This window comes from Lactuca virosa, chromosome 9 (assembly GCF_052849685.1).
Source record: "Lactuca virosa cultivar CGN04683 chromosome 9, Lactuca_virosa_CGN04683_v6, whole genome shotgun sequence".
Taxonomy (NCBI): Eukaryota; Viridiplantae; Streptophyta; class Magnoliopsida; order Asterales; family Asteraceae; genus Lactuca; species Lactuca virosa.
The window spans coordinates 68,975,321-68,988,514 of record NC_136434.1 but is presented as its reverse complement, the minus strand read 5'-3'; positions in this window follow the sequence as shown (position 1 = coordinate 68,988,514).

The following is a 13,194-nucleotide window of genomic DNA, read 5'->3' as shown; positions in this document are numbered from 1 at the left end:
TGTTTTCTGAATACATGTCAAAGATAGTGGGAGCATAAGTGTTATGCTGGTAAGAAAATAATCATCATGTTAGTGGGAGCATGATTATTATGGTAAGTATTGCAAGTTAGCAATATTAGTTATAGAAAACAAAGATTCACTTTGCAAAGTTGCAAGGGTTGAAAAGTTGTTTTGCTATAATTAAGGGAGAGAATATTATACTTCGTTTCAAAATTCTAAAGCTTAGATCAAGAAATGTTAATAAATTTATTCAAGGATACATAGTGCATTCTCAAAATTTGATTATGATTACGGCATCCCTCTTCATAGTTCGAATTATGGGAACAGGGCACATAAAATATTATGGCAGAAGGCTGGTAAAGTATCATGTCTTTATGTGAGACATTATGCATCGTGTCCAATACGCTTCGGGTATAGGATCGATTGCATCTGCGATAATATTTGACCATTCTAAAATTTTCCAAATTCCTAGGGCATTAAGAGGGAAAAAGGACCAGAATCGGTTTTGACTAAAATAATTAAACAACTATCAAAGGACGATCTGAGGTTCACTGAGGATTTGTCGCTTGTGAGTAGTTGGAAGTATAGTACTGGATGGACTATATTGACATTATTATGAATAGATAAGATTCTATTAAGAATGAGTTGTCATATGGCAAATATGGAAATGTTTCCATTAATGGGAGTTGGATATTAAGAAATATGTCTAGATTAGAAACTTTTATGTGAGAAGGATGTTCAAAGGAATGTACTTTGAATGTGAGACTTCACGTCTATGGAATTGTCTTGTAACAGTTTCTGATAGAGTACTTTGTAATTTCATTGGCCAAGTCTTGATGACTTTTGTGCTATGACTTTACGAAAGGATCGTTGCATAAAATGTTAGAATCTGACATATTCTAAAAGTAGCAAGAATTTGGTATTCTTATACCAACAATAAGAATTGGGGATTGTGAAATGAGTTTCATTGGAAAAGTTTTTCAATTGATCTATTTCACAAAGTATGGAACATAGGAAACCAAAGTGTGCATGCTTGGAGCATGGGACAATTGTGGTTATAATTCGAGTAATAAGTTGATTTTCTGAAACAGTAAGCAATGAATAATGAGTAATCAATATGGTGTTCAAATAAAAGTGTTTTTATTTACGCTCAAAAGTTTTGGGACCATATAGGATTAATATTATTATTGCGTTTCACTTTGCATGTTTTGACTTCCAGAATAACTGGGTTATTCGAACCTCCACAGTCGGTCATACGTTGGAAGTAGGTATGAAGGAAGATTGTCATGAATCTGTCTGTAGATTGTCTAAAGTGTTTAGACATAGCACAAGTTTGCTGCAGAGTTCATGAGTGCTTTGATAAGATTAAAGTATTGGATTAAACCCACGCTCACTTGAATCACTTCATGGATTTATCACGAGTGATTAGTGAGACGATAACATTGTATATTCTTGAAACCGAGACGTGTGAGTTGTTATTTGTTGGTCGGTTGCATATTGATAATAAGAAAACGCACCAGTAACTTGGTGTTATAAAACTTATTGTTGTGTGTGATTCGATCAGTAAATGAAAGCGAGCATTTGAGTTGAAGTTTATCCATTCCTTTTACCCAAAGTGGGATAAAAGCGATATCTGTGGGCCCCTCGATGATTTAGTGATGACACCCTAAGCGCTTGGCCAAGCCGGGACTAAGTTGATGTGTTCAATTGTAGTCTGTTGTCAGTCGTCATGAATCGGAAGTCGGGAAACAATACATAGACAAAGAGAATGAATTAAATCCATGTCTTGTGTCTATACGATATCTTGTAGAATGGAGGAATATATGATCCCTTATCTAAAGGACACGCATATCTGATAAGATCAGAGTTGACAGCGGCTTTTGAAAGCTATGATTGCTGATCAGGTTCTGAAGTTATACATAATAGTTATTAGACTTATCTAAATGGAAGACTGTTGGATTAGTGTCTAAGTCCATAACTATTTTGGTATGTACTTGACCCGATTATGAGCATGGTCCTTTTGGGTTGCCTTCACCATAGCAATATGTAGGATGAATTAAGGAGAGAAAGGTTTAATTATGATTTATTAATATATTATAAGAATAATATATTAAAGGAGAAATCATATTGTTTAATTAATATTAGTCAAGAATTAATTAAGAATTAATTTAGTGGCTAAAAGAGATTAATTAAACTTTGGGGACTGGATTTGTAATTATAAGATAATTACGATTGGGCTATGGATTACCTAAATAATATAGGTTGGACGAATTCTATGGGAAGCCCATAAGGAATTCGTCCAAGAGATATGTTAAAGGAGTCCATGGGCTGCTTAGGGCTTAAGCAGCCAGATTGATGTATTGCTCGAAACCCATCAATTGCATGTTTATTAGACAAACTAGATCCAAAGCTATTAGGGTTTGCATGTACACCATAGGATTGATGTATTGCTCGAAACCCATCAATTTTAGGGTCTTGGACCCTATTTAAGCTCCTTATCTCATAACCTAACCCTAATATCTTCAGCCTCCATCCCTCTAAACCCTAGAAATCGACCCTAAGCCTCCATTTGAGTGATTCTTGAACATTTTGGTGATTTAGTGAGTTTTTGGTGCATATTATGGAAGAAGGAGTTCCTTGAGGAAGCATTGCTTGGCTTGGAGCTTGTAGATCCAAGCCCTAATCATGTTGATCTAACTCCAGAAAGCATAAAGTTTGAATCTTGGTGGCTTTCTCATGTGGATCTAGTGGGATGATCACTTTTTATGTTTGGTTTTTGAAGAAGAAGGAGCTTTGAAAGAGAATAGCTTGAGCACCTAGATTTTGGATCAATGTTCTTCTCTTGTTGGTGCATCTTCCAGAGGTATCAAGTTTTGAACTTGCTTATTGTTGTGTTAGTTTTTGTTTTGGGTCCATTTTAGGGTTTTTGGTCCCAAAGCTTGAAGCTTTATGAGTTGTTGAACTCTAGAGCCTAATATATGTCCCTTGAGTATATTTAGTGGTGTTATGTCATAAAAATCCAATCTTGGTCGTTGGAATCAAGCCATGCATGAGATATGAGGTTTTTAAGATAAGGAAGTAAGTGTTTTGGGTGTTTGTGACCTTTCCAGCCATGCAAAGGCTTAAAGTCACTGACTTTATGGAGTAAGTGTCATTAGGGAGTCCATATCTGGGATTTGAGGTAATGTCTTAACTGTTTAAGACCAAATGAGTAGAAAGAGTGAATCTGGGGAGTACGCTGAGCGTAATTCTTGAACGCCCCGCGTACTGCCCCAGTGTCCCCGATGGCCAATATGGATTCATGTGTACGTTGAGCGTACCAAGAGGAGTACGCCCCACGTAACCTCACTGTGGACTTTTGGGCTAAGTCTCATTTTGGGCCTTGAGTGTTGGGCCTGGAGTTTGGACTTGTTGCATATGGTTTGATGTTTTATTAATATAAAAATGAAAAATTTTATGGTCTTAATTGTGGGACGTTACATAACTCGTTTGTATGATTTATTGTTTTAAAAATGAAAATTTTACCTTGGATTTTCGGGACAATACAGGTGAGTTTTGAGTGGGTAAGATTGGTGAAGTTAGTGTTTTGGGTGCACTTTACAAGGGTGTTTCTTGCCAAGTATTGTCAACTAGAGATGTAAATGAAGAGGTTTCGAAATCAGATAGCCTTTTTTCGAAGCTTAGTTTGCTCCATTAGCCTTTTTTTTATTTTCTCTATCTCAATGCCAACCTCTAATAGTATGTTTATACATGAATATTTTAACTTAAAACAATTAGAATTGTCGTGTCCCCTGGCTACGACTTTAATATGTTAGGTTGTCAAACCAATAAATGAATATAGGTATAATAAGAAAGTCAAAACACAACTATATATATACCAAAAGATAGTACAAAAAAGAAAGGGTTGAATCCATATGGACACACATCAACTGTTTAATACCTTTTTGCGCAAGACATGTAAATGGTTGGTTGATATGCCTCGTACTGGGTCTGGTAAGAGGTTTGGTCTGACTCGGTTAGATTCAGACTGTTTGATATCATATTTAGAAGCCTCTGAATCGATCCTGACTCATCTAATATGTCTCTTACTCAGTCAGATTCAAGGTTGTGTCTGACTCAATCAAACCTTTACTCATTCAGATCTGATTTGCCCAGTAACTACCAAACAACTCCTAAGTCTTGACAATGGTAAACAAACAATAATAAATAAGAGTGGATGTATTCAGATGATTAAGAATAAAGAAACATAAGATAAAATAGGTTTTAAAAATCAGTTTGAGAAATGATTCTAGTTTCATGTTCTATCCATCTATAATGTAGGTTAATTATGAATTTATATATGGATCATCAAATCTAAGTTGGTAGTGTCACTATAGTATTAATATATGAATTAATTATGAATTAATTCATAATGTAGGTTAATTATTAATTAATATATGGATCATCTATAATATAGGTTAATTATGAGTTAATATATGGATCATCAAATCTAAGTTGTAGTGTCATTTTATTTGTCAAATTATTTAGTTAAAATAAATCCTTTAACTAAACATACCTTACTAACTTAACCTAAACAAACTCTTACATTAAATTGAAAAGTTACATAAAGTTCTTTACAAATATTATCAAACATTGTTCATTCATCACATAAGATTTGGAAGTTTGAAAAACATGTGATATCAAGTTTACCATGAGATTAAATTCAAACATAGAATCAACTCATTCACTACCAAGTAAAAATTCAATATAAATCAAACAAAATGTGAATCACTAGATTAGAAAACGAATCAAAACATCAATACAATAGAATTAACCACATTTATAAGAAAGTCAAACTAGAAACCGGAAAATAGGGTTTTTTAGCCGTTCTTGGCTAAAAATGAACGATCAAAATTATAACTAACCAAAGTATGCAAATAACATGATTCCATCAAACCTCATAAAACGTCTCGAAAATGACAACGAGTGAAGCATAACATTTAAATGGAATGCAAATATATGAAATAATCATGATAAATGATGCATAAAATGCATATAATATATGAATGATAGATATGATATTTTAAACATAGGTTTATAAGAGGGGTATAATAGTTAATTGATAAAAATAAAAATTTAAAATGATTATAAAATGTTTAAGATTTTACCAAGAAAAAACAAAAAATTGGGCACATATTATTGTAACATCCCAAAAATACAACCCAAAAATTTCGTTTTCAAAACATTATTAAAGCCATCAACCATCCAAAATCATAAGTAAAATCATAATCGTGTATCATAAACATCATAGTATCTGTCTCAAATCAAATCTCATATCCAAATATCAGAGTCGAGCTCCCAGGCTGAAGACTATGGTGTGTGCCATGCGATCATCCCGAGCCCTTCCCAGTGCTAGTGGAAGTACCTGAAACGAAAACTGAAAACAGTAAGCACAAAGCTTAGTGAGTCTCCCCAATCTACCACATACCATCTACACATAGCATGCAACTAGGAGATACGGGCCTCGCCCACACTCGTGGAGATACGGGCCTCGCCCACACTCCGCTATCTAGGAGATATGGGCCTTGCCCACACTCCACTGTCTAGGAGATACGGGCCTCGCCCACACTCCACTATCTCTGAGGTACGGGCCTCGCCCTTGCTCAGCTACTTCGAGATACGGGCCTCGCCCACACTTGACTATGATGAGGTACGGGCCTCGCCCACACTCAACTACTAAACCCAACATACAAGTATCACACATACAACCTGTAAAGCTAATCTACTGCTCATACATCATATTTAACTACTACTATGAGATATGGGCCTCGCCCATGCTCTGCTAGGATAGGATACGGGCCCCGCCCACACTCAGCTACTATCATTTCACACTACGGGCCGGCCTTGGTGCCGTAGACCCGTTCCTACTGAAGGAGAACTCACCTCGTATAACTGGCTTCTGATATCCAGAGTGAGAAATCCCTGTCCGCTGCTCCGGCGACTAGAATGACGTAAGCAATGACATAAGAAGCCATTATTAAAGAAGACACATTATTGAAGACATGTGGCCTTTCAATATAGAAAGGATTTGTAATTATTTAGGTTTTGTCTTTTATAATTATTGTATGCAAAGTGTCGGTAGTATAGTAAAATAAAGTATGTAAGACCTTCAATACTCTAGGGGGCATTAATGTAAATAGGTTTGTCATATTGCAATCAACCGATTGCAATTCTATTATTGTACTCGGCTCCTTTGAGCCTATAAATAGGGCCTTTGCCCATATGGAATGAATAAGCTAAAATTGAGTGTTTAAGATTTGAGTTGTTCTCAATCTTCTTCTGTTGAAATAGCTCGTCTATAGGATACGGGCCCCGCCCACACTCAGCTACTATCATTTCACACTACGGGCCGGCCTTGGTGCCGTAGACCCGTTCCTACTGAAGGAGAACTCACCTCGTATAACTGGCTTCTGATATCCAGAGTGAGAAATCCCTGTCCGCTGCTCCGGCGACTCCCCGGCTACAATCACATAACCGTCTGAATCAACTGATGATTCCTCATGGAGTAAATGACCAATTTACCCCTGGTCAGAGTCAAAGTCCTGGTCAGAGTCAACTTCCAGGTTGACTCTACTCGCCGAGTCCTACTATGGACTCGCCGAGTTCCCTAACTCACAATTTTCTAACTCGCGACTCGACTCGCCGAGTCGGGGCGTAGACTCGTCGAGTCCTTCTACTTTCAGATCCTTGTTCTAACTCACTGAGTCCTCTTCCACTCACTGATTCAACTCGCAACTCTCAAATCGGAGAAATCGGGAGTTTGCATTCCTACTCGCCGAGTCCAATGAACGACTCGTCGAGTCCTATGCATGTCTTCACTAAACAGTTGATTCTAATCGATTCCAGTGCATCAAATTCATAGATCTGAGCTTCTAGGGCCGATATAACATGTAAAGTTGACAACTTTACGTACATGCATAGAGGTATGAAGCTAAAACACCAAAATAAGCTAGAAATGGGAACCTAGGGTTTGGAACAAGGCCTTGCTTTGCATAAAGGTAGCTACTTTGAGCTCCTGGAGCTCAATGATGTCCAGATCTATAGTTCGCTACCCTAAGGGAGCTCCAATCTCGAGTTTGGACCTTGAAATGTCCCAAGAGTGGCAAAACAAGCATATATGAAGATCTACTAGGAAAATAAACAAGGTAGAGGCTTTATTACCAGATGAAGTAGCAAATGGAAGCTAGTTTCTGGATCTCCTTCTTCTCCTTTGCACCTTCTCTCCTTCCTTCTCTTCTACACTTCCAAGAATACACCAAAACACTCAAAATCAAGAAGGAATCACTCAACTCACCAATGGGGGGCTAGGGTTTTGAGGGGGAACACTCTAGAGGTGTTGGAGGCTGGGATGGGGGCTATAAGGACGCTTAAATAGGGTACAAACCCTAAGAATTAGGGTTTCATCCAGACTGGCAGACTCGCCGAGTCGGGAATGGACTCGTCGAGTCGCCCCACTAAGTACACGTGCATTCCCGTTTCTACTCGACGAGTCGGGGCTACTGACTCGTCGAGTAACCCTAAGAAAGGAAATTCAATATTTAAATTACATAGCAAGAATGGGGCGTTACAATTATATTTTAAAAGTTTATGAAAAATAAATATAATATTTAAAAATTAGGCTCGACACATATAATAATTTGATATTTAAAAATAATATATACAAATTATCTCATTAATTTAGGTGTCTATTTGTTCGGTGATTGGCTTGATTTGTTTGGTGGCATTCGATGCAGATAGATGCTAAAGATTTTTTAGAGGGTGAGTTTTTGTGTCATGTGGTGGAACATTTGGAGATACCATAATTACTTGCTTTTTGGAAAGGTGAGATCCAAGAAAGCGTATTTGGTTGATAACATTGTTACTCGATCATTCTCTTGGTGTAATCATAGACATGTGATTTTCCTTAATTGGAAGGGGTGGCTTCAAAACCCAATTGTTGCCGTTTTGTAATTCTTTTTCATGATTTGTACTTTGTTAATCTAGCTTCTTGCTAGCGTTTTGCTTTAAATTTGAGGGAGTGGTGCATGTCATGTCATACTGACACATCAATCTTTTCATGATATGCCATTTTCAGGGGGTGAGTCAAATTGGTAAGATTTGAAAAGAAAACAAAAAAAATTAGAAATAGTTGATATTCTCCCTCTCTTTCTCTCTCAAATGTCGTTTGAAGCCAAGAAGCTCGACATGCCACCGTCGGGGCACGGTGTACAGTGGCGAATACAACCACTTTTAGTGGGGTGTCTTGCCCCACTTAAAAAGGGTGTACCACCATATACTATATGCAAAAAATAGTTTTTTTTAGAAAAATTTACATATATGGTCCCCACTTCAACATTTTTGGCATCCAATTTGCCTAAAAATCAGAAAAAAAAACGTTGAAAGTTAACTATATAATTACTATTATTTAGGTATTAATTAATTTTTATACAAAATGGTCCCCACTACACCTATGTTTTGGATCCGCCACTGACGGTGTATGTCATGGATGCCATGGGTTTGCCGAGCTAAATGCCTCACATACCCTTGAGCCTTATAATATTTTTGTGGTTCTAAAAAAAATCATTCATCTCTTTGTGTAAGGGAAAGAGTATTAAATAGGATTCGTGCACATGGTTTATCTTCTCCGGATCCATAGAATATCTTTGTTTCTTGGAACCTACATGCACAAAAATTCATTCACCACTCTATTTAATATCTTTAGTGGTATGCATTTATGTAATGAACTTTTATATATGTATTTTAGGACCATTATGTTAACATTGTTTTAGGTTTTATGTAGATGTTTCGTTTATATGAATTTTGAGAACCCATATGATCTCTTCGCAAGAATGCTATAAGCATAGATTGATATTGGATCTTTCTTTTCGTATAGGAATGTTAGACCTTAGTTGATAACAAGTTATGGATTAAGATGGTAACATAATTATAAATTAATGGAATGGTGACGGAAAATATATAATATAGTATTAAAGATAAAGATATAAAAATGAGAGTTATATATTAAAGTGATTTAAAACTTAAAAGTAACATACTAACTATGTTTTCAAACTTTTTATAATCTAATTATAACTTAATTCGTAAAAATAGCTTTGCGAATTAGCGATATAGTTTAAAAAAAAAACTTATATAAGAAAAAAAAAGCTAAGTATTTCACAAAAAATTAGCAAATTAAGGTATTTCCTCAAATAACCACTGATTCTCAGGGCAATGTCTTCAAAATCACTATAGAGGCCTCCAAAATTACCTTTAATTTAAGCCCAAAATTTTTTGGAATCTCATTAATCCATTATTCATGTCACGGATACACCTACGAAATTCTTTAAGTGCAAAGTCCAATTTTGTAGGTGTCGCCTACGAAAATGGTGAAACACGTCTATGTGGCGGGTATATCATGGAAAATTAGAGTACTACATGCTGATTAATGACATCCATACTGTGAAATATGATATCCGTACAATGAAAAATGACATTCGTACTACGAAATATAGCATCCGTATAGCAAAAACTATATACCTTTTTCAAAACATTATAAATTCTAATATGGTTTTTTTCCCCGAAAAAACAGATAAGTTTTTTTTTTCTTTCAGAAAAGTTGAGTTTTCTACATAACATGTTATTATTCGTTGCTTGTATCGTAGGGACGTTGTGGACAATAAACAGTGAAACTCAATATGTTATTATTTGTATGAGGTTCGGTGTACTATCTACACAGATCACAAGAGTTTGCAATTTATCATGGATCAGTCGAATCTAAACATGAGACAATGTAGGTGGCTTGACCTCGTCAAGGATTATGAATGCGAGATTTTGTACCACCAAAAAAAACGAATGTGGTCGCTGATGCTTTGAGCCACAAGTTGGTTAGTTCCTCGGTTGGGAGTTTATGTATGAGGATTTCGATTGATTCACCATTGTTGGATTTGATCAGAGAGGCACATGCTGAGGGAGTTAAGAAAGAGACCTGGAAACATGAGTGAATTAGGGGCGAGATCGACATGTTTTCTATCGACAGACGTGGATTGTTGACCCGATGCGGTCGGGTTTGGGTACCAGATTTCGGTGGGATTAGGCAGTCTGTGATAGAGGAGGCACACAAGTTCAGGTTTTTGCGATACACCTTGGAGCCACCAAGATGTATAGAGATTTACGACTTATTTATTGGTAGTCGTGCATGAAGAGGGAGATAACATGGTATGTTGAGAGGTGCTTGACCTATCAGATGGTTAAGGCCAAGCACTAGAGGCCGCATGACAAGCTGCAGCCATTGGAGGTTCCCATGAGAAAATGGGAACATATTACTATGAATTTCATCACCAAATTACCTCGGACGGCTAAGGGGTTTGATGCGATTTGGGTGATAGTGGAGCGTTTGACCAAGAGTGTCCACTTTATAGCCATTCGAGAGAGCTCATCGGCCTAGAAATTGGTGGATTTATATGTGCGCAAGATTGTTGCTCTGCATGGTATTCCAGTCTCCAGTGTATCTGATCGAGATGTTCGGTTCACTTCTCGTTTTTGGAAGAAGTTTCACGAGGATATGGGTACAAGGTTGCATCTTAGCACTGCTTATCATCTGCAGATTGATGGTCAGAGTGACCAGACCATTCAGTCACTTGAGGACATGTTGAGAGCTTGTGTCATAGATTTCGGTGGCTGTTGGGACTCCTACCTTCCCTTAGCTGAGTTCTCATACAACAACAACTATCACTCTAGTATCAGTGTACCGCCATTTATCTATGAGAGAAAGTGTCGTACCCCATTTTGTTGGGGAGAGGTTGGTCACTGGATCATGGGAAAGATCAAGGTGGCTCTTCAGACGACATAACTTATTTAGCAGATCAAACAGAGATTGCAGACAGCTCAGATTCGGCAGAAGAGTTATGCCGACAGGCGTCAATCTGAGTTGGAGTTCCAGGTCAGCGACATTGTTTTGCTGAAGGTATCACCCTGGAAGGGTGTAATACACTTCAGGAAGAGGGGCAAGTTGGGCCCCAGTATAGTGGGCCATTTCGAGTGATTTCCAGGGTTGGCAGGGTAGCTTATCGGTTGGATTTTCCTGAGGAACTCAGCACATTCACAACACCTTCCATGTTTCTCAAATTCGGAAGTGTATGGCTGATGATTCAATGATTTTTCCTTTGGATGATATTCAGGTTGATGATTGCCTGAATTATGTGGAGAGACCAGTGACGGTTTTGGATCGGAAGATGAAGGCCTTGCGCAACAAGGTGGTGTCTTTGTTCAAGATTCAGTGACAACATCGGAAGGGTTCTAAATGAACTTGGGAACTCGAGGCGGAGATGCTGTAACACTCTGTGCTGAAAGTATTCACTTATGAATTTCAAAGGCCAAGGCTAGGGGCGTTTTGGTCTTTTATGGGTCTTGAAGTTTTATTCAAAGGTTTTTGGGCCGGGGTGTGTCGCTAGAAGCGTAGGGCTTCTCGCCATCTTTTCGTGGAGATAAAGTTCGTTGGAAACGGACCTCGGATAAGGGAGATATGACACTTGGAATTTATTGGCATTAATGGTCCTTAATGGAAAAGGTTGACAAGGAAGGACCATGCATGCAAAGTGGAAGACGCGTGGGTACGCCCAGCGTATAAATGGATATGGTCGCGGGTGTTTTTGGTGTACGCCCAGCGTACAGGATGTACGTCCAACGTACGTCCAGTGTACAGAAACCCTAATTTTAGGGCCAACCACTATATAAAGAACATAATGTCTCAAACCCTAGCCTCCTTATCAGCCTCCCCAACCTCAGAGAAACCCTAGAACGCCTCATATCTTCATCCTTGGGTGATTTTGACTTCAAGAAGCTCATTTTAGTGGTGTAAGTTTGGAAGAAGAAAATAAGAAGTTGGCAAGGAAGAACTTGGGAAGTTGGAGCTCATAGATCTGGAATATCATCATCCTTTGGAACTCTTTGGAGGTATAAAGTTCATAACTTTACTTAAGGGTGATTAGATCTGGTGAGGTTTAGTGTTGAATTACTTTTGGTCCAAAAGGTGGAAGTTTTATAGCCCAAATCCGATTTCCAGGCCAAGGGTTGCCACCCTTGGTGCTAAATGATTCTCTAGGTCAGAAAGTTGACACATTGATGGTCTTAATGGATTCATGCAAGAAATAAGACCATCTTCATGGAAGTAATACATCATTTTTGGAGTTTGAGCTTGTTTGGGCCAAGTAAAGTCACCAAGTCAGTGACTTTATGGATTAAGACGTGGAAAAGGACCAGGATCTGTGATTGTAACTTCTGAAGTGGAGTATTAAGCACTTAATGGGAAAAGGACTTATCAGGAGGTTTATGTTGAGCGTACGTGCATGTACGCCCAGCATACGCGCCACTTAGCTAGTACGCCCCGCGTACTCTGTCAGTTTGGGCTTTGCATTATTGGGCCTCGGTTTGGGCCATGCTTTGGGTCTTTGGGCCTTAGTGGGCCATCAGAAGTCAGATAATATGGGCCAAGGAAATGTTTGGGCTTAGGGTAAGGCCCATTAAAGGGATTGAGCCAATTTAGAAAATTGGGCCATTAGTGGGCCACTAGTGGGCTTGGGAAGCTCACCTAGCGTTGGGCCTTTTTCATTATGGTTTGGGCCTTAGTTATCGACCAAGTTGGCCTAGGGGTAGAATGGTCATTCTACCCTATGAAGGGTTATTGAATTGGACTAAGTGATATTTTGGTATTGATAGCTCGGGGAGCCGAAGGATCAGCAGTTCGGGAAGTTCCAGTTAGCAGCCAGAGGAGTTTTAGCAGGACTTCAACAGTGCAAGGTGAGTCTCCTCACTGTGTGCATGGGTCTATGACCACAATGCCGACCCATTTAGTTTACGTATGGTAGGAAGACCCGGGGGTTAGCCCTAGGCATTGTATGATAGTATGTTTCCGGACCACGGTCCGATGCCGGGCGAGGCCCGAGGAAAGTTTATATGTATGTTATTCCGGACCAAGGTACGATGCCGGAGCAAGCCCGAGGAATGTTAGTATGCTAGTTATACTTGTTGTCTGTATGATACTTGTATGTGCCTGGTAGGGAGGTGAGTGTGGGCGAGGTCCCACATCTCATCACTAGCTGAGTATGGACGGGGTTCCGTATCTCATTAGTAGCAGAGTAGGGGCGGGGCCAAGATAGGAGAGAAGTGAGTGTGGGCGGGGGC